This window comes from Opisthocomus hoazin, chromosome 4 (genome assembly GCF_030867145.1).
Source record: "Opisthocomus hoazin isolate bOpiHoa1 chromosome 4, bOpiHoa1.hap1, whole genome shotgun sequence".
Taxonomy (NCBI): Eukaryota; Metazoa; Chordata; class Aves; order Opisthocomiformes; family Opisthocomidae; genus Opisthocomus; species Opisthocomus hoazin.
Window position 1 is genome coordinate 31,944,693 of NC_134417.1, and position 19,156 is coordinate 31,963,848.

General features: G+C 45.2%; 1 long non-coding RNA gene across 1 annotated transcript; it reads left to right on the forward strand.

Moving 5' to 3' along the window:
- Positions 1 to 6,257: 6,257 nt before the first annotated feature.
- Positions 6,258 to 18,711, forward strand: LOC142361033 (uncharacterized). Its single transcript, XR_012763571.1, has 4 exons — positions 6,258 to 6,461; positions 12,180 to 12,307; positions 13,928 to 14,151; positions 18,572 to 18,711. It is a non-coding gene; the product is annotated as an uncharacterized LOC142361033 (long non-coding RNA).
- Positions 18,712 to 19,156: the final 445 nt, after the last annotated feature.

Sequence of the window (19,156 nt, forward strand, 5' to 3'; positions counted from 1 at the left end):
TTGGCCTGCACAAGGCTTGTGCAAGTCCCAGGCATGGTGCTTTTAAAGCAAGCTGCAACCAACAGTGCTAAGAAGTGTGTGGGCTTATGGGGCTTTGTGCCCTTAAACCTGTGTAGAAACTTGGCCTCTACCCACGAGGTCCTCTTGGCTGTCCTGAGAGAGAAAGAGCAACATGCCCAGAGTGGGAGCTAGCAGTATGGTATGCTGTGGAGAAGCATGTCAATTTGAGTCTTGGAAAGAAGGAGGTTACAGAACTACGCACAGGATTTTGGGAAAGTGGGCTGTGGTGAAAAGGCAGAATATGTGGGGATTTAACCATTTTTTTTTTTTAAATACCACCAACATTGCTATTTCTTACTTCCACTCTAGTGTAAGTATAGGTGCCTTAAGACTTGCATTTGCCTTACATTTAGGTCGACATAATAGTAATAATGTAGGAAAAATTTGAAAATACAATATCTAAACCGGTCAGTAAGGAAAGTGTAAAAGACTTTCATAGCTGACAAGAAATGCTGACCTTAAGAACTGGAAAATTACAAAGCCTCAAGAAATGAGGAGGATGTCCCAAACATTGCTTTGTGTTGTTTGTTTCTTGGCTTTAGATCTTCAGGAGTTCTTGAGGGTTAGAAACATGCTTATGTTTAAAGCTGATGGCTCGGGTTCTCACGCAATTGGCGAACTCCGAGACCTTTATGGGAACACGAGGCGCAGTGCCATGAGAACTTTGATAACATTGTGAGGGTCAGTAGCGTTGTTTATGGGGCTGTTTACAGGATACCTACACTGTATCATGGAACTTGGCTTGTGTTTCTGCTTCACATCTCTGTAAACCCTGCCCTGGACCTGGGTGTGCCTGAAGGGTGTCCGGGAGGATGGCTCTGGCTTTCAAGTTACCCTTGGTATTTCTGGTCGCGTCAACAAGGCATTCCCTTTCTGCATGCTCTCATGTCAAATATGTAGAATCAAAAGATTCAAGAGAAGAATCACTGATGGTTTTTTTACCTTATTGTCTCCTCCTGATCTGGCCTGTTGCCAGCTGAAGAGCTACAGGGCTGCAGCTCATGGCAGCACAGCCCCGTGGAGGAGGACGCCCAGGCAGCTCCTTGGGAGCTGTGACTCTGCTCTTCTGCTTCTCCAGTAACAACCGTTGGCGAGAGATGCCGCGGCAGCGGGAGGAGCACCAGCCGCAATGCCGGGGCGCACAAGGAGGGGTGCGCCTGGACAGGGAGGGGCTCGTCTAAACAGGGGCTGTCCCCGAGCAGCCGACCCCAGGCCCGCCGACTGGACCAAACGGCAAGGGCAGGGCCCACACCTGGCAGCGCGGGAGATTTAAGCAGGTGGAAGCCATGGCCTGCGAGCATGGGTGCTTCCCAGCAGGCAGGCGTGGGGCAGCATGGCGACCGCCCGTCTTCACCTGAGCCTCTGGCACCCGGTAGAGCCAATGCAGCCGTGCAGCCGGAGCCCCACCTCAGAACAGGTGTGACCAGACCAATGGACTGCTCTGCTCGGTGGCCGAGCTGCCACAGGAGGTGGGCAGGCTGAGGAGTATTCCGGAGTCCGGGAGGGAGAGGGGTCAATGGAGCTGTACTCCACTATTGATAACGTGTGCGAGCCAGCTCAGCGTGGCCACCGTGGAGGCAGGTCCTGGATCAGCTTTGTGCCAGGAGGAAGGCAGCATCACAAGGGATAAGGAGGGGCAGAAGAAGCTCACAGCACAGAGAGATAAGAGAAACCCCTCCGTAGCCTCTAACATGCCCTTACAGAACAGGTACAATTCCCTGGCTATGGTAGGTGATGCACATAATGAAAAAGAGAAGGAACCTGCACAAGTGGTCTTGCCAAGGTCAGAGAGACAAAAACCTCGCAACAAAACCTGCCTTACGACCAGTGCCGAGAAGAAGTAACAGACAGTTATGGTCACTGGTGATTCACAGAATCACAGAATGTTCGGGGTTGGAGGGACCTCTGTGGGTCACCCAGTACAACCCCCTGTCGAAGCAGGGTCACCTACAGCAGTCTGCAGAGGACCTTGTCCAGTCGGATTTTGAATATCTCCAGAGAAGGAGACTCCACAACCTCCCTAGGCAGCCTGTGCCAGGGCTCTGTCACCCTCAGAGGGAAGAAGTTCTTCCTCATGTTCAGATGGAACTTCCTCTGCTTCAGTTTGTGCCCGTTGCCCCTTGTCATGTCACTGGGCACCTCTGAAAAGAGTCTGGCCCCGTCCTCCTGACACCCACCCTGCAGATATTTATCAGCATTTCTAGGGTCCCCTCTCAGCCTTTTCTTCTTCAGGTTGAACAAGCCCAGCTCCCTCAGCCTCTCCTCATAGGAGAGATGCTCCAGTCCCCTCCTCATCCTCGTAGCCCTCCGCTGGACTCTCTCCAGTAGCTCCTCATCTTTCTTGAACTGGGGAGCCCAGAACTGGACACAGTACTCCAGATGGGGCCTCACTAGGGCAGAGTAGAGGAGGAGGAGAACCTCCCTCGTCCTGCTGGCCACACTGCTCTTAATGCACCCCAGGATCCCATTGGCTTTCTTGGCAGCCAGGGCACACTGCTGGCTCATGGTCAACCTGTCATCCACCAGGACACCCAGGTCCCTCTCCGCAGAGCTGCTCTCCAGCAGGTCAGCCCCAAGCCTGTACTGGTGCATGGGGTTGTTCCTCCCCAGGCGCAGGACGCTGCACTTGCCCTTATTGAATTTCATCAGGTTCCTCTCTGCCCAACTTTCCATCCTATCCAGGACACGCTGAATGGCACCACAGCCTGCCGGTGTATCCACCACTCCTCCCAGTTTGGTGTCATCAGCAAACTTGCTGAGGGTACACTCTAACTCTTAATCCTGTGCAGAACGGGAGCACCCATTTGCAGACCGAACCCTCTTTTCAGGGAGGTTTGCTGCCTCACTGGCGCCGAATTAGGTACGTCACCACAAGACTGGAGAGCCTAGCACAACCTTCAGACTACTATCCATTCCTGCTCTTTCATGTGGGTACTAATGATGTCGCAACAAAATGTCTGAGGTTGATCAAAAGAGATTTCAGAATCCTGGGAAGAAAGCTAAAAAATTCAGGAGCACAGGCAGTGTTTTCCTCAGTCCTCCCAGTAATGGGGAGAGACTTTAGAAGAAACAAGATGAGCCCAGGATATCAAGAGCTGCCTCCAGTATTGGTCCCTCCATCCAAACTTTGGGGTTTTAAACTATGGAAGATACAAGGTATGCTGGGGCCCAACGGGATCCACCTGATGGGGAAAATGCATCTTTGAACATGAGGTGGCAAGACTGAAAGAGCTTTAAACTAGAATCTGTCGGGGAAAGAGATGCCAACAGGATTGCAGTAGTAACCCAAGGGTTGGCACCACATCACCTGAGGGTGGCAATGATAGTGGGAACATTTACACTGCTCCTGGGAGCACAGAGGGCTCCAGAGTGTGTCTGAAATCCTCATACACCAACACATGCTGTATGAGAAAGAAAGAGGATGAACTGGAAGCTTTGGTTAGTTCCCAGAGCTCTGGTATAATTGGTGTTAAGAGAGACTTGGTGAAATGAGTCCCATGACTGGAGTGCTGGGATGGAGGGCTACAGGGTATTCAGGAGGGGTGGGCAGGGCAGGTGAGGTGGAGGTGTTGCACTCTGTATAAGGGCGAGGTTTGATTGCACAGCCCTAAGAGTGAGTGATGATGTGGTTGAGAGCCTCTAGGTGAAGATTAGGGGGATAGAAAACAAAGGAGATGTTGTAGTGTGATTCTACCAATCGCCCAGCCAGGATATAAGCACTGATAAATTATTCTATTTAGGAGATATTTCTGGACCAGTAGCTCTTGTTTTTATGGGACATTTCCACTTCCCAGACATCAACTGGGAACGTGTGACAAGCACATCTTGGAAATTCATGAAGCCTGTATATTACTTCCTGTCGTAAGTACTCAGTGAGCCAATTAGGAAAGATGCCCTCCTAGACTTGCTGTTTGTGAATAGAGGAGGACTCATGGGAGATGTGATGGTAGGTGGCTGTCTTGGCCACAGTGATCATGAAATGGTGAAGTTTAAAATTTTCAGTGTAACAAGAAAAAAGGACAGCAGAGCACATACCCTGGGCTTCAGGCGAGCAAACTTGAAGCTATTCGGGAGCTATTTAACAGGGTACCCTGGGAGCCTGCTTTAAAGGGCTGGAGAGTCCATGAGTGCTAGTCAGTCTTTAAGGACCATCCTTTAGAAGTACAGGAGCAGGCAATTCCCCTGCATTGTAAGTCAAGCAAGTGGGGCAGAAGACCAGCTTGGCTGAACAGGGAACTCCTCGTGGAGCTCAGGAAGAAAAAGAAACTGTATGATCTCTGGAAGTGAGGTCAGGCTTTGCAGGAAGTGGTTGGCATATGCTGGAAGAAGACACAAAAGGCCAAAGCTCAGTGTTGAAACTGGCCAGTGTTGTGTCGGATAACAAGAAGGGCTTTTTAAAGTATGCTAATAGCAAGAGGAGGTCTAAAGAAAACATTGGACTGACACTTGTTGAAGATGGTCACCTGACAAATAGGGATGAAGAAAAAGCGGAGGCATACAGTGTGCTTTTTTTTGCATCCGTCTTTAATAATACTGATAGACCTTGGGCTAACCAGTTCCCAGAGTTGGAGGACCACAGATGTGGGAACAGTGCCTTTTCATTTGTGGACACTGAAACTGTAAGGGACCAGCTGTATCAGCTGAATGTTCACAAGTCCATCAGGCTTGATGGGATTAATCCCAGACTACTGAAGGAGCTGGAGGATGTTATGGCAGGACCCCTCTAGATAATCTACCAAAGGTCTTGGGAGTCTGAGGAGGTACCCGCTGACTGGAAGCTGGCCAATGTTATTCCAATTTACAAGAAGGGTGTGAGGGAAGACCTAGGAAACTACAAGCCTGTTAGTCTCACCTCAATTCCTGGAAAAATTATGGAGAAGATTAGATGGGTACTGCTGAAAGGTATTTAAAGAATGATGCGATCATCAGGCAGAGTCAACGCTGGTTCCCAAAGGGAAAGGCCTGTTTAACTAATGTGATACCTTTCTATGATAAGGTCACCTGCTTGGTGGATGAAAAGAAGGCGGCAGATGGATTTTAGTAAGGCTTTTGATACTGTCCTTCCCAGCATCATTCTGGGCAAGTTGTCTAGCTGTGGGATGAACGGGTTCATGGTGTGCTGGGTGAAGAACTGGCTGAAGGGCAGAGCTCAAAGGGTTGTAGTGAAGAGGGCTACATCTGGCTGGTGACTGGTCAGCAGCGGTGTTCCTCAGGGCTCGATTCTAGGGCCAGTTCTGTTCAATACATTTATCAACAATCTGGATGCAGGAGTTGACTGCACCATTAGCAGGTTGGCTGATGATTCCAGACTGGGAGGTGCGGTTGGCTGAACCGAAAAGCGGCCCTGCAGGAGTGGGTCTGGGGGAGCTGGTTGACAGGAGGCTCAGCAGCATGCCCTGGCAGCCAAGCAGACAAACCACACCCTGGGGGGCATCAAACACAGCATGACCAGCCAGTCAAAAGAGGTGATTGTCCCTCTGTATTCAGAGTTGGTGCGGCCTCGAGTGCTGTGTGCAGTTCTGGGCCCCACAATTGAAGAAGGATGTTGAGGTCCTTGACTGTGTCCCGAGGAGGGCCCCAAAGCTGGGGCAGGGTCTGGCAGGCATGTCCTCTGAGGAGCAGCTGAGGGCTCTGGATCTGTCTGGTTTGGAGAGCAGGAGGCTGCGGGGCGACCTCACTGATCTCTGCAGCCTCCTGAGGAGGGGACATGGAGAGGGAGGTGCTGAGCTCTGCTCCCTGGTGCCCTGTGCCAGGGTTCGTGGGAACGGCCCAAAGCTGCGTCCGTCAGGGGAGGGTCAGACCTGACAGGAGGAAACATTTCTTTACCGAGAGGGTGGCCAAACCCTGGCACAGGCTTCCTGGAGAGGTGGTCAATGCCCTGTGCCTGTCAGTGTCTAAGAGACCTTTGGACGATGCCCTTAATGCTGCGCTTGAGCTTTTGGTCAGCCCTGAAGTGGACAGGCAGTTGGACTAGGTGGTTGTTGTAGGTCCCTTCCAACTGAACTATTCTATTCCCATCTGTGCATGAAATATATAGATAAGAAACTGGAACATGATCAGATTTTGCCTTATCAGTATTAAATATTGTTGTATTGTTCCTCATAACAGTTGTGTCCAGAACTCAAAATGTTTTGACCTCACAGTTCATATTTGTATACAATTTTGTTGAAGTCAAATTTTCTCCTTCACAGCGTTTCACATGATGATCAGAAGAATGTCTTTTTTTCCCTTGGCTTTGTCAGAACAGCACGATAGACCTTTCAGTTCTCTCTGAATGTCACCGCACGCGATGATCCGAAAGCTGAACTGCACTTCCATCTGCTGGTGAACCTGTAATAGAGCATGGAGTTGTTACTGAGCGGTAGCGCGCCCCAGGAGTTACTGTAGTTTGAATGCAACAGGTATGTTGTTCACTGGCCAGTAAGCTTTTTTGATTTTTCATAGTGTTACTTACCAACAAAAAAAGATCTCAACCCTCCTCCCCATGCCACTGCTCCAAAACCGTAAGTGCTAGTGCAACATCCAATCTATCTCGGAAAGTAGTGTGTCACCTGTGTGCTGGCAGAATGGGCTGGGTCCTGTGTGTCACAGGCAAATGATGCAGATTCCATTACACCACGGAGAACTCATGTTTCTTCAGTGAAGCATCAGTACTGACGAGCCTCTTGGAGTTTTCTGAAGAGCTGGCCATTGTTTGTTGCTTGTGGGGTTTTTTAAGGCTTGAAGACCTGGAATCAAGTTAGTAGCTTACTTTTCTTTCTAGTTCAAAAGAGAGGTTATAACCTTCTAATTTTCAGTGAAAAGCCTCTCAGTATGAGTGACTGCATGATCCAGCAATACCGTATACATAAAGCATATCTAAATTTATTCTGTAGTTAATTTTTTTCAGACTGATCAGTATTTGAATCTTGATAACAATTTTTAAATGCTGGACATACAATGAAATTGGGTATTACAAAAATCTATTTAGTAAAAACAGTGTCTGCTCGTATGTCTTCTTTCCAAATCTGACTGTTACAGGCTGAAATGTCAGGGCTTTCTCTATTAAGATTAGAGACTGTATCAAAGTCTGGATATCTACTGTGAGAAGATGTCATGCATAGCTGTATATCTTAATGTTTAAAAGCAGAAAAAAAATTTATTAGAATAATTATTGTGAGGTGTTTTTTTAATATTCATACTTAAAAAAAATACAATTGCCTTCTGAATATCAGCACAATATTTACATATCTCTAATTATGAAGTCTGGAAACACACTTACGTCGGTAAAAATAAAACCAGAGAAGTTCTTTGTAAATACATGAATTCAGCAGGTGGGTTTTAAATTAAAATACCAGCTATGCTACAGCCTATTTCATGTTAAGATACATGCATTGACTGGAAACACTGTGAAGCTTCTGATTCAGCGCTTTGCTGTACGGAGAGAGAGTCATAGATAATAAGCAAATTTAATTGCTTTGCTGAATCAGTTCCTGTATTACAGAATACTGAAAAAATCATCTGACTTCTACAATCAGTAAGAATTGCCAGTGGCAAATGTGTAGCCATAGAACGTATTTAGAAATAAGCAGATAACTAATTATACAAGACAGATCAATGCACTGCATTATACTTCTGTAAATCTAACACAATATGTCACTTATATTTTTTCCTGACTGCATGCAAACATATGTATGGGATGTCCACATGTTAATTTTGCAGTGCAATTTTGGATAGTTTGGATAAATACAGTATCTGAGTCAGTCTGGAAGCTATGTGTGATGCTGCGTGTTTCTGAGATCGTCTGGGGGCTCTTGGCCCTGTCTGTCCTCGCAGGTTTACCAGCTTGCATCCTAGCATTCATGCTAGTCCCCTTGCAATTCAGGCAAGGACCATACAAGCACTTGGGCGGACACCAAAGGGGAGAAGGGAGCTGGACATCTGCCCCTCAGCAGCAGGAAATGCAGCAGCACTTGGCCAAGTTAGCATGAGGTGTGCTGCGTGCTGGGCAGCTGTGAGCAGGGAGCAGTCACCAAAGCACAACCTTGCATCATAAGCACTCAAATGCTTGTTTGTAGGCAAAGCTTGTCCAGGGAGACAGGCCATTTTAGGAGAGGGGTATCGTTTATCTGCACCATGGTGTTGTACAACAGCAAGATCATTGTCCATGCATGCCCTGGTTGCCAAGAAAGCCAATGGGATCCTGGGGTGCATTAAGAGGAGTGTGGCCAGCAGGACGAGGGAGGTTCTCCTCCCCCTCTACACTGCCCTAGTGAGGCCCCATCTGGAGTACTGTGTCCAGTTCTGGGCTCCCCAGTTCAAGAAAGATGTGGAGCTACTGGAGAGAGTCTAGCGGAGGGCTACGAGGGTGAGGAGGGGACTGGAGCATCTTTCCTATGAGGAAAGGCTGAGGGAGCTGGGCTTGCTTAGCCTGAAGAAGAGAAGGCTGAGAGGGGACCTTAGAAATGCTGATAAATCTGCAGGGTGGGTGTCAGGAGGACGGGACCAGACTCTTTTCAGAGGTGCCCAGCGACAGGACAAGGGGCAATGGGCACCAGCTGAAGCAGAGGAAGTTCCAGCTGAACACGAGGAAGAACTTCTTCACTCTGAGGGTGATGGAGCCCTGGCACAGGGTGCCCAGGGAGGTTGTGGAGTCTCCTTCTCTGGAGATATTCAAGACCTGCCTGGACAAGGTGCTGTGCAGCCTGCTCTGGGTGACCCTGCTTTGTCAGGGGTTTGGACTGGGTGACCCACAGGGGTCCCTTCCATCCCCTAACATTCTGTGATTGTGTGATTCTGTCCACATGTTACTGCACGCTCAGCCACTACGAAGGACAAACAGTGCAGCCAGGAGCCTCTGGGCAGATCACGAAAGGACCTGTGCCTTCAACGTCTTCCCACACCCACTAAATCAGCACATGGCCCTGTGTGGGGAGGCAGTGAAGATAGTGCATCCTGCTGTTGCCTGGCAGGTGGAAGGCAACAGGTATTGCCGAGGTGTGTGTTCAGCAAACAGACCTTGGTAAAATGGGCCCAGAGTGCAGCAGTCCCAAGGTCTCCAGCAGCAGCGGCTGACCCTGCTGGCTTATGGCACAGGCAGCTTACCACCGCGAGAGTGAGAGAAAGGTTTTGGAACTAGGGAGCTGAGGGAGGCAGGGAGAATTAAAAAACAAATGACAACTACGAGAAGCAAGGAATAGAGCAGAGGAAGACCTAGCGAAAACCTTAAAGTTTGTTTGCTGTTTGTCAGCTTGCCTGTTTTTTGGGAAGAGGGATCTGATCAGTGTGACTCCTGCAGAAAGTCTGGCTGTTCAAAATCAGGAACAGGGGCTGTTGGGATGGACTGCCTAGATAAGGCTAGAAATTAGAACACTAAGAGGTTGCTAGTAAGTACCAAATCTCCTGCAAGAAAAGGGAAGGGGGTGAATGAAGGAATTAATAGCTTCTCCTCCCCCCTCCCCTCCCACGCTAAGCAGTCTGCATTAGCTTGTTATGGCATTCAGGATGCTGTGTGAACTGGGGAAAAGATTGCTTTTGAATGGTATACGTTTTGGAAAAATAGAAAAGTTTTAGTGCTTTGGGGATTTTCCATGACCATAAGAGTCTCACAAGACTATGGTTCCTGTTTGTGTCTGGAGATTGCTTGTAGCAGAAAGTGAACCCTGATACTAGGGTAGCTTTGCTGTGGCAGTGCAGGAGATAGCTATGCTTTAGGTATTGGTAGGCTGGCACAGACACATGCCTGTTTTTTTTTTCTCTTATTCCTATGTAGGAAGGGAGTAAAATGGAAAAATGTGGTAGAGAGTTTCAAGATGGACTGGACAGGGTGCTAGATAATCTCACGTAGGCTCCCTTTCCCACGAAAGGTTGAACCAGATAATCTTTCAAGGTCCCTTCCAACCTGGGCTGTCATATGATTCCATATTCTAAAACTGTAAAGCCTGCTTGCATCTTCCTTGGAGTCTCCTCTACTGGAGACTTAAGAGTTAAATTGGCCTAGGCAAAGGTGTGAGCTTAAATGCTGAAATAGCTTTGCAATAGTCACTTCTGTGATGCTCTTACAGTGGAGCAAGAAAGCTGACAGATGTATATAGATCAGGAAACAGACTGTTTTTATTTGCTACAATCAAATCTGATTGTCTCTACTTGTCTAATTGTCAGCTGTTTGAAGCCACACTATAGGCATCTTTTTGCCATTCTTGGTATCTCTTATTTCCAATTTGAAGTAGAGGTTCCCTGCATGAGGGGTGCACATAACCCTATAGAAAGCATTTCTGTGGTAAGGTACAGAGATAAGTTTTTGTTGGCTTAACTGATGACTTGCTTGAATATATCATGGAAAAGCATCTGAACACCTTTAATACATGTGCATATACATTAACATATGTTTTATTTATATGTCCATGTGTATGTATGTGCATATATCTTTTATATAAATTTCACAATGCCAAAGATAATCCATTTTCATATAGTATTTTGCTGCCACATCAGCAATCTTATATGCACATGATTATATTAAATCTATATAGATATATGTATGTCTGAATGTTTACCCGTGAGGCTTACTAGGCTGTGCATGTGGTGCTTATTTCTGCTGTGGGCATGGATTCCAATGTCACATTCAAAACTACACTTAGACTGGAGGTCTTCCTGGCTGCAGTCAGCAGCTGATTGTACTTTAGCTACTCCATCTGTGCTTAACAAGGCGACACTGATGATACAGCTGTTGTGTGACAGCTGTAAGGTATCCAGAGGACTGGAGAATTTTTGTTACAACTTGGACATCTTGGTGGTAGAAGAGGGATGAGAACAGGGAGGAGCTACTCTTTCAGGGACATGTGACATCACAGACTTAAAAATGCTTTTAGACAGAAGAGGTCTTAGAGAGCGTGATTAATTTATTTTCCTGCATTCTCACAGACAAGAACAACATATCAAGTACCACATAGTCCAGCTCAATTTGTCAGTTTTTGCATAGTTGCTTCTTCCTTTTCATTAGATTTTATTCTATCTGAGCAGAACTTCTGCTCTTACAGAAATGAGACAGTGTGCTAATTCACAGGAACTTGAGTTTCAGAAGGTGTGCATTTGAATACAAGCAAAATGGAGGTTCAAGATTGAAGCGCTGAGTGCTGGTCTGTTCAGTGGAGAGACTTGGTGGTGGGGAGAATGGCCAGATAGTTCAGGAGAATGGAAAGACAATGGGCGCTGTTACCTCCCACTGGTTTTTTGCTCACTGATGTGATGATTTCTATGTCTGGGGAAAAGGTTAGTAGCATTTAGTTAGATCTGTGAGGAGAGTGGAAGTCATTTTGCCTAACTTGTATATAGAGTTTGGTTTTCCTTATATAACCAAAATGCTAACAAAAAACTTCCAGAATCAAAGTTGTCATGCATGGACTAATAGCATTGTATTTTTTATATATATGTATATGTGCACTGTATTGTATTTTTGTGTATTCTGAAATGGAGGGAAATGGAAACCTGAAAATTTAAGGAGTCTGGCTGTGCAAAGTGATGACAGAGCTAAAACCAAACCTTAACTTCACAAACCTTGACAGTCCTAATGGCCATCAAATTACTCCTGTGCCCAGGTTTGTTTCAGCTCCTTTCCTCAGGAGCATCTGCCTTTATTATGGCTGAGTGCAGTAGGAAGAGGATGGTTGGGATGGAAACGGAACGCTTTCTTGGGAAACCTTTTGCATTTAATTTACTATCTGTTTTCAACTGTACTTGGAATTGTACTTAGGTGTTCTAAAGCTACTGACTGTTGTTTAGGGGCCCTCTCTTAGCCTTTGGAATTTACCAGCCATGAAGAAAGGCTTGGCAGCGGGGTCAGACTGGTTGCCTGGGGGTCTCTTAGGTACGCGCACTGCCACATGTTCATCTCCATTTCCAGCAGTGGCGGGGCCACCTGGTGATCCTTTTTCTCCCGACACACACACACATGCACACACACACACACAATAAGCTGTGAAAACTCAGTTGCCAGGACTGCAGGTCCTAAAATATTGCCCAGGTTCCTCAAAAGCTTTTGGGGCTAGCTAAAAATTTCTGCCCAGCAGATGGCACGATTGTACAGTGCCTGAGACCTACCTGGTCATGTAGAACTGTGATTCTCTTAAATTGGACTTTTCTAGGTGCTGTTCAGCTGGTCAAGATTACACAGAGTAATTTCACAGTGATACATACAATTCTTGTTCCACCGAAAACAGGGGGCATGCTGTGTTTGTCAGTATCCTTGGAGGAGACGGTCCTTTTGAACAGCGTAAGTCGTTCAGCTTTGTTGTATTCTGAAGTTGAAGCTATTGTGTTTAAACTGAATGATGCCACTTGGTTTCCAAAATGCAGGAAATGATGGAGGTGGTTTTGGTGGACATGGGCAATGAAGAGTGCCCGAATGGGGTCTAGAGACCTGCTGGGGAGGACCCTTAGCTCTCAGTGCTCCTCTCCTGGGAGCTGTACTCCCACACCCCCACTGTGACCCCTCTGCTAGCTCACTGCACCTCATTCCAGCTGCTCACAGTCAGACCCAGAAGTTTTCAGAGGGAATATGAAGAATAGCGAATGAGGCAGGATAATGCTCATTCCTGCTGCATCACTAGCCGCTGCCCTGGACTGCATCTGATTCTTTGCCAGCACACCCTGACATACAGATGTTTGTTTCCTTAAAGATGTTAGCATAGCTCATTTCAGAATGGATTTTACAGTTACTTAATAAATAACACCTTATAAGTGAATTTCTAGCAGAATTTGTGCACAATGCCATTCTGAAATGCATCGTAGTGTTTGGAGAAAAAATGTATTCTATTGTGCAGTTAGAGGCCAATTATGAACTTGCATATTCCATGTGTAGTTAAAATTGAAAAAATATGATTTCTTTTTTCAGCACCGTTTGGAGGATTGAAACTAAAGGGTCCTAAGGCTTGGATGAAATGAAGCGGGATCTCCTGTTAATGGGTGTTCCCTAGACAAGTGTTTTTGCTTTTTCCCTTAAGGATTTTGTGGCATGGTTTGGTGGGGTTTTTTTCTTTATTTCTTAGTTATGAGAACATCCAGAAATGATAAGAGATTTGGATTATGTAGAGAAATAGAAGACCTTCTTAGCACATTGATGCCGAAATGAAGAAACCACAATGCCTGCTCCCAATCATGCAAGCAGGACTTTATAACCACCTCTTTGAACTCTCGCGTATTAGAGTTGCCTCTTCTTACACCTCCAGCTGGAAACTTTGAACAAGCTTGCATAGAGCTTCTTTGTTTTATCAGTTACCATTTCTAGGGAATTTACAATGCTAGCATCTAAATGTGGCAATTATAGAAATCTGTGGTAAACTTGAAAAGCTGATATTTACTCGGAGGCTTTTTAGATTGGATTGCTCCCTGCTGATGTTTGTAGTTGCTGTCTACATGGGTCAGCGTAAATATTTTGATATTGTGAACTGCTTTATATTAATTACAGAGTTTATAAATGTGAAAAATTGCTTGTGGCTAGCACAGACACTTTTCTTCTCCACCTCTTCCCTGTATAGCAAACTTGTGGAAAGTAGAGAAATCCTCTGAGAAGAACCCAACATCTGCCTTGCTTTCATCACTTTTCTCAAAGGAAGCAGGGAGAGAGTAACTCAACAGTGAGCTCTCAACATTGTAATTACTGTCACTGACTCCTCTCATCTGAGAAGATTGATTCAGAGCATAAACGTAGATGCACAAGTGGAGCTTTTCCAGCTTTGTCACCTGTAAAAAACTCTAGCAGCGCAATGTAGCCTGAGCCACTTCCCTACAAGTTTTATGGCTCTTTCATGGAAGATGTCTGTAGAATCTGTGATTAAATTTAAGGAGAAAAACAGTGCAGTTACTACATAATGTTTCTTTCTGAACTTTCCAGAAGAGAGTGCTTATGCAGTTCTGATCAACTCTTATTGCAAGCCTTATTCAAAAGTAGGAACTCTGTCAGAAACAGAAACAATCTTACTACTCAGCAGTATTTGCTCCTATCATTGCTGGCAACGGTTGTGGAGGCCATTTCATAACTCTCTGAAACCTGAGAAGGCTGAAAAAGATGTGATCTGGATATATCATATGAAAAACTGTCAAACGTCCTGGTTGCAGGTGAGTACTTAGCAGCCTGGTTTTGCCTGTACTCATACACTGCCGACCAGAGTGTGTTAGATAGATACTTGTGGGTTCCTGGTCACCCAAATAGCAGGAGTACAGAAGGGGAGTTGCACTGGGAGAGAATTTACTCTGCTTAGTAAAAATATAGATGCACAGTGCACATCAAGAAACTATCCTCGGTTGCAGCTGTCCAATAGTGCCTCATAAGCTGGACATTTACACCGCCATACACATGTTTTAGGTTAAAATAACTTAGCTTCTATTAATCTTTGTAATAGACCCTTACGGATCCACTTCAAGGCTGCCTCATCTTGTTCTACTTTTCTATTAAATCCATGAAAATGTCTTTAGAGGGTATTTTCCTAATCCTCTCCTGGATTTGAACTTTGTTTTCTTTGTACTGCACTGAGCTCCCAATTGGAGGAGAACTGCTGTTGTTTCCTTGATGAGCTGCTCATCTGCCAGGAAGCTCCATGAAGCCAGATCTCTTTCTCCTATAGTTACTCATTCAGCCTTGCCTATGCAAGTCTGGACATCATGTCATCAGCTACAAGGAGTTAGTAGTAGTATTTTGTATAACTTTTAGAATACTTTAATGAATAATTTGCAAAGACTGGACAGGGCAAAGCACTATTACCAGATGTTTTTACGCCAATAAAACTTTATAAAAAGACCACACATGGCTGGAAGGCATAGCCAGCAATCTGGGAGTTTAGATGAGAAGTTATAGCTGATGTCCCTACCAGGAAACTTTGGCTGACTTGGTTTTGTTCTAGAATGGAGGTCAGTAGAGTTTAAAAACCATTTAGTGTGGTCCTTCAGCCTGCAGCAGCTCTGCTGATTCATACAGGTCTGCTGATGCCAGGTGCAACCTTTTTCTTGAAATACTTTGCCCCTTTGGGAGACTCAGACCCTTTGCCAGGTGTTAGTTTTCTCCATCCATCCTTGCCTATGCTCTGTGCAGTTCAGCCTTACAGAACAGAAAAGGACATTTACCTGCCAATGGCCAACTTTGCTACTGTTTGTGCTTGTTTTGTACTTCCTGTGAGGATCAAACGCTGCTTGCTCTAGGTAGTGAAACTAAAGATCTTCTCTGTATTTTGCATAGGCCCATCCCTAAGTGCCTTGCTTTTTCTTCCAGAAGAAGCATAGGAACAAGTGTTAGAATCCAAAAGGCACTTTGGCGAGCAGCCACCTTAGAGACTTTGTCCCTTCTCATCTAGAGATATCTGCAAAAGTGCATCTAATTGCTGCTTGAATAGCCCGGTTGTTTCTGCCCTGGAAAATTTGCCCTGTAGTGATATAATCAGTGGATGTTTCTTTGATAACCAAGCTGCACAGCTTCTACAGCTGGAGCTGTTCCAGATTTTCCCATTCAGTGTGGCTGCAGGGGCTTTTCCTAAACTGTGCCAGTTCGGACTGTAGTAGAAATATTGCCGTTCACTTCATAGAATCATAGAAAGTTTTGGGACGGAAGGGACCCCCTAGAGGTCATCTAGTCCAACCCCCCCGCAGAGAGCAGGGACACTGCCAACTAGATCAGGTTGCTCAGAGCCCTGTCCAACCTGGTCTTGAATGTTTCCAGGAATGGGGCCTCCACTACCTCTCTGGGCAAACTATTTTGCTTGAATATCCACTTCTTATATACAGAGGAAAGAACTCGGTGAGAAAGTGAAATGTCTAGAGGACTCACACAAGAATTTAATGGTTTTGTGAGAAGATTTTTCAGCTGTAGAATAGTGAGTAGAATGCAATTGTGAAGGATATCAGCTTTCATCTTTTAGTATAAACTGGGTCAGCGTTGTCTATGGCAATTATTATGTTTCTTTTAAGTAACAGAATTGATCTTGCTGGTTACTTGTAAACAGAAGGTATAATGCCTCCTAACTTCTTAAAATTAATTCAGTCACATCCTGTCTTTTCCCCAGAAATACTATTTTACTAGATGAGTGATAGTTCTGTGCAAATGTGCTTTGCACTTGAGTAAGAACACTGAATATGGTATTAATCAGATATTTAACTGGGTCAAATACTAAGCTGAAAATAAATTGGCTGAGGTCCACTGAAGATCTGCCAATATGCAGATTTGGCCCAGAACATTTAATCAAGCTAAAGTAATGCTGAAGGCATTCTTCAAATGGTGCCCTTCCTCAGGACTGCCTATTAGGTGGAATTCATCAGAGACCAGAGCAGATTAACTGCTTATAATAATAGCAAAGTACAAGCAAGCAAACAACACCCACAACCAAGTCACATGTTTTCCTGTTATATTCCTTTTGAATATCAGTCTCCTCTACTGCTCTAACAGTCTTGCAGCTGACTAGGTTGGCCATAATAACAACAGTTCATTACAATAATTTCTTTAAACAAGAAAATTTCTTGGATTTGCAAGAATAATGTGCCCCAGATGCTGTACGTATAGTGGCACTAGGACTCTCCACCTCCTTCCAAGGTCACTTGAAAGCAGCTGTAAGAAGATGGACTCTGGTGTGTAAGTACCTCATGAGAAATGAGTGCAGTGCAGAGAGGCTGGAGACCAGCCCAAGACTAGGACTCCCAGGCATTACCACAGGAAAGCCAATCAAAGGTATTTTAATTGAAGCTGCCCAGCTTTGCCTTTGCTTGACAAACTTTTAAAATGGATTCCCTCTGCCTTTCTTTTCCTGATTGCAAGGTGAACACTTCATCTTTTTGCAAGTGCTATTCTGACAATTTGTCACAGTGATTAATTTTTGCTCCCTCTTACATCTTAATTGCACAAAGAAAGAATTGAACAGTACGCATTGGCACAGATGTGGCACCATGGGATGTTTATGTCAACTTTGTAATTAAAGAATACTAAATGTGGCATGTTAGTGTAATAAATTTATTAGAATTGCTAGGGGAAAAGAAGTCTCACTTTCATTGTTTCTTCCACAGTGCCCTGGGAAAGATAAAATTTGTTCTTAGCTGTATGTTGAAACACATTTTTGGCAGAGTCTGTATGAACGTCAATTTTAGGGATATATATCAAAAGCAAGACAACAATAGAGCCAACACAGAGTTTCTGAAAGCAGCATTGAAGCTGCGAAGTAAATACCAAGAAGGAGGGGAAGTAACTCCTGGAGAGTTGACCTGGAAACTAGTAAAGATATCAGGACCCAGATAACCTTGGTCTCAGATACAAATTCTTCTGCTGATCCAATATGTGGTGGGCACAAATCTATGACATGAGTCTCTTCCAAAATGTAATGATTTCATTTGAAAAATAGTCACTGACTCCTTAGGGTTGGCTGAAGTCATGGTGGGAATGGTGGGTTTACCTTTACATACAGATGCTAAACAAGAGCTGTCGTGGTGCTCAACTGATATGTGTTTTGGGCTGTGCTTTAGGTTTTCAGAAGAGCCTTAATTTCTGAGTGTTTTCTTCAGATTAGTAAGCCTATCTATATATAATTTTTATGCACCAGTTTTTAATATCTGCCTTTGTTCTCCATCCACCCCTCTAGCTTTTGCCAGGATATTTACTACTCTTTGGTAATGTATTGTAGGAGGGCTTTTCAGTTGTAGTTACTGCATTGAGACCCATATAGTCATTGACTTTTTTTCATCTCATGCTTGTTGGCCTTTTTGTGCTTTTAGCTTTACACACACTAAACAAGACCCACTGGTGTTTCATAATATATGTAGTTCAGCTCAGACAAAACGGCGTGAACATCCTTCTGCAGCTTCTCTTAGTTTACATACCCCCATGCCCAATGGTTGCTGAAAGCTGAAGTGATGTGATACCAAGCATGAGTCTCCTTCCTGTTCAGTCTTGCTACCCCATAAGCAGAATGGCATTAGTTCTCTTTTGTGACAGAGAAAGCTGGTGCCATCCTTGATGAACATGCCTTCAGCCCAGTCCCACCCACCTACCCCTGCCTCACTTCAGGTGACTGTGGCAGAGCAGGTACCTGTTTTTCTCCCAGACTGATAACTAAAATCTTGTGCATCTGCTTGCTTCTACCAGCTAGGCAAAAGAACAGCACCAAATCCAAACTGAAAAAAAAAAAACCAAAACAAATTAAAAAACCCATTTCATCATGGGCACACTTTCTAACCTGTAAAAGGCTAAAATAAACTCCCCTCCACCTACCTCTTCGTGAAGCGCGAGCAAACTGCACTTTTGTCTTTCTATTAGCAACGTTTTCCCTTCAGAGAAGGAAAGCAACTGTGGGGACAGGGTGCCCGTGATCCGGTCGTGCGTGACCTGCCGGGCCACCACTGCCAACGGGCGGACAAGCAGTGGAAAAGTGACGATTTCTGGGTGGCGCTGTCCGTGCTGCATCAGTATATTCACCACCCCATTGCCTTATCAGCACAGTACGATTCGTAATTTCATCTTGGAGGTTGCTTACGTTATTACAGTATTTTATTTAAACTTTCTTACCAGTTACATGTATCCAAGAAAAATCCAGAAGGACATGAAGGCCTGTGACAATGGATCAAAGAAGCACCTTTACCTTCCCCATCAATCTAAATGCACTCCTCAAGCCTGACTAAAGCCTGATGCTCCAGTGGAAGATAGCAGAAATCCTTTGGAGGTATTCCTTTCTACCTTGTGACTTTTAGCCTTTTACAATCTATTAAAGAAACTCCTTTCTGTGGTGAACGTAGGCTCTTAGAATGGCATATTCAATTGAACTTCAGTTTCCTCATGGTGAAAACAAGAGGCAAGTCTCTGCAGGACATGAAAGCCTATTGCGTTGCTTGATGTTTGCCTGTGCCTTCTAACTGTTGATTTAAACAGCTTACATACACCATAGTGCAAGGGGGGCCTACAGGCCCAAACAAAGAAGGCTGCTGCCCCGAAACGACTGGCAGCTATACCAGGGAAGGGCCAGAAATTCATTACTTCTAGCTGTTCATTCTCTGTCAGAAGTCAAGGTTTGGGAAGGTGCGGTGGTGGAAAACTTTTGGAAGGGATGATGTCACAGCTGTGGCGACCATTGACGCTTCCCTTTCCAGCCCAGCTGTC